At 26.6% G+C, this 3,565-nt stretch overlaps 1 pseudogene; it reads right to left on the bottom strand.

The window, feature by feature from the left end:
• Positions 1–1,598: 1,598 nt before the first annotated feature.
• LOC149561185 (uncharacterized) lies at positions 1,599–2,503 on the bottom strand (annotated as a pseudogene).
• Positions 2,504–3,565: the final 1,062 nt, after the last annotated feature.

Genomic DNA, 3,565 nt, shown 5'->3' with positions numbered 1-3,565 from the left:
GATGTAGGAATAGGAATAGAGCTAAGGAGAGCAAGACATGGAGACAATTATTTTAAGTTTTATAATGAGTATATAAAAGGTGGCTGGGTTGTGTAGTATGTGTGATGAGAATTCATATTTATATTTAGGTTTTGTAACTTAAGTTGAATTACACATTTTTAAAAAATGTTATATGGATATTAAGATCATTATCCATGGATATTCGATCATTATCTAGCTTTGTTATATAGAAAATGTTTTCTTCATATAAATCTAAATTAAACAAAAAAATAAAAATATTTATCTAAAATTGAGCTAGGATAGACAATTGAAATTGAAGTACCTAATATAATTTAATACATGATTATGTATATATCATTCTAGAACTAATAATGGAGAATATTTTGACATTGTTGGAAGACTTGTTGTTTTAGTTTGATAAATGTTTCAAACTCTAAATTGATAAAATGAATGATGTGGAAATTTTATTACACATTATGATATCACAACACATTGTATGAAAAATAACTAATAGATAATGATTATTTGATTATTAAGATATGGCTTCCCATGTCATCAAATCTATATAGATGCTCTACAACTCTAATATGATTATAAAAATAGTTTATATTAGTATATAATTATATTTCTACTTTTAAAACATCCACAAAATAACAACTATAAGTAAATCTTGATAGTATAGTATTAGTATTAATAAACGATCATAAGAAGATCTTTTTATGTGCCCTTGCATATCTATTAAAACATAAAAAAGTAAAAAAGTAAAAAAGATGATATCTGAACCAGTCAAGAAGATGATAGAAAATCAGATACAAAAACTCTAAAGAATGGAAAATCATATAAGATAAAAATTTCATATTTCTAATTCTTGTGAATAAATTTTTATATAAGTCAAATTTTAAAATATTCAGTTTAAACAAATAAAACAATTATACTCAATTTCATTATTTTTTGATAGGTGAGAGACTGAAACTTTGGTTAGTTTTTAATAATTTGTTATTGTTAAGTGAGATTAATTATTATATGTTAAAACTCAAGTAGACTCAAATCCAGACTCACAATTTATTATCATATAGACTATTTAATATGATGGACATTCATTAAAATATTTATTTAATTGCTTTACTATATATATATATAATTAAAATTTTATTTTAATTTATTGCATAACAAATTATTAAAAAGGTACCATAGTTAAATGCAATAAAGAAGCTTCATAGTCACGAGCGCATCTCCATCTTATATGATACGTGTGACATTATTTAGGACATAGTTAATATCTATCACGTTTGGAACTCAATTTAATCGGTTGGGCCATTGTTCGAAAGATTTGTAAAAAAGTTGGCAAGTGAAAAAATAAAATGTTATAATATTTGGAAATTGTACTTCACTGACATTTGGTCGTACACGAAAATGATAATAATAATGAAGAAATTAAAAAACAAGCGAGGTGACGACATTCGATGTGTGAGAGATGATTCAGAGTAGGTAGTTATTTATGATCCTGTACCATTCAACTTTTGAAAGAAAACAAAAGAGATTATTACTGTACCAAAATTTCATATTACTTGACTTATCGGCAACACTTCGTTTGCTTTTTACACCAGCCTGTTCGCCTCATCAACAAGATCTGACAAGAGATAAAACATGAATTTTTATTCTTGAAGGGACTTTTCAGTTCATATATAAATGAAAAATAAAAGCAATTACTCTGTAGATTACGTACCTGCAACTAGACATAAAGTCTGCTCCATAAGGAAACAAACTGCACTAAAATTCTTCAATCGGTACGGGGCAAAGCATTCGAATCTGGAAACGGTTCGCAGAGTTTTCATCACCAAAGCGGGAGGATTGCTTTCAACAAATTTTTGGCTAAAAATGAAGGGCAAAACAGCTTCTTGAAATTTCTCCACTTGATAATCTACAGCAAGCTCGAAAACTCCACGAACATCTCTAATCACATTATTTTGAAGAAAATGTTCACAAATAGCCGTCAAAAGAGGCAGATTATACTTAACAGAAGCCCTGTAAAGTGCAACTCCATGACATTCCAAGCTTCTTTGATTTACTCTACCAGTGTACAGAAAATTAATTAATGGACGCAATTCTCCAGATGTCATATCTGATATTTTCACTTTGCCGCTGACAGACTCGATCATTCCTGCGCTCCGCATCGCCTTAAAAACTCTGGACTTCCCTGCCTGCAAAAAAGTCACATTTACCTACAACATTTTCACAGAGTAAAGATTTGGGGCCTTTAAATGGTTAGGGTTTGTAGCATACCAGAACGGTCTTATGTGCCCTTAAAATTCCTCCATAGCTTCCTTTCAATCTAAAATCTGCAAAAGGTTCCAAAAATATATCTTTGTCCCAGTTTCGCAGGAAATCGTGATCAGGGTGGAATATCTGAGCTTTAACACATTCGTCAAAGTAAAGAAATTAAGCGACATTGACATTGGCATGAATTGCACAAAAGATGCGAATTTGCTTGTAAATGTTGCATTTTTAGGACGAAAAAAGAATGTAGCGATTATACTGCGAGTAAAGCAGTCTGAGCGATAATGGATTGTTGAGCTCGGCGGAGGGATTTGGCTTTAAACAGATTAATATCACAACAAAAGCTTCCATTTTTACCATTTGTAAAATACGCGTGGCAGAATAATATGTTTATCCTTTGGTAAGCTCATTTGGTGGGAATGTTCCCCTTGGTTGGTTTGTATGGTACATATTAAAATAAAAGTATTATCATAAAAAATCATAAGATCTATATATTTATTTAAATTTTAGATAATTATAGCTTTTCACAATTCATATAAAAAGTTAATTGTATAATTGTATTTTTCACCATCATAATATATAAACTAGCAGTCGCATAGGAGATGAGATTTAAGAAGAAAAATGTAGAATGAACATTAAATAATGTAAATATACATTTTTTTAAAAATGAAAATACAAAAATAAAAAAGTTGAAGATTAAAACATAGATATAAAATTTACAATATTTAAGAAATTTGAATATTGCTTAAGAAACTTCAATAATTTCAAGATTTTACAATTAAATTCAATTGAACAAATATGAAAAAAAAATCATTTTAAAAAAACCCATAAAAATATTTATTACGAAAAATTAATGGGAGAAATAAAAAAATTAATATGAAAAATAGTGACTTCTCTAACAAATATTCTATTGACTAAATACAATATAGAAATTGAAAAAACAATATTTAAAGAAAAAATTAAACTAGTAAATTTTTTTTTTAAAAGTAATTTAAAAACTAAAACGTAAATCAATTTAAAAAATCAAAAGTTTAATAAATAGAGGTCACAACATAATTTAATGTGGAGATCACAAGTAATTATTTTTTAAATAAATAAGAAAAGAAAAATAATAGTTAAAAGCGGATATTTAAAATATAATCTTATGTAAACAAATTAGATTATTAATAATTTTAAATTTAAATAACAAAATATTTACTAAAATCTTTTAAATAGATTAATAAATATTATTTATTTAAATTAAATTTATCAAATATGAAAAAAAAAATCATTTAAAAAAATCTAAAAA

Source organism: Cupressus sempervirens, chromosome 4, assembly GCF_028749045.1.
Source record: "Cupressus sempervirens isolate cs-2001-9-10 chromosome 4, ASM2874904v1, whole genome shotgun sequence".
Classification (NCBI taxonomy): Eukaryota; Viridiplantae; Streptophyta; class Pinopsida; order Cupressales; family Cupressaceae; genus Cupressus; species Cupressus sempervirens.
Note: the sequence above shows the minus strand (reverse complement) of the source record. Positions and strands in the feature narration are given on the sequence as shown.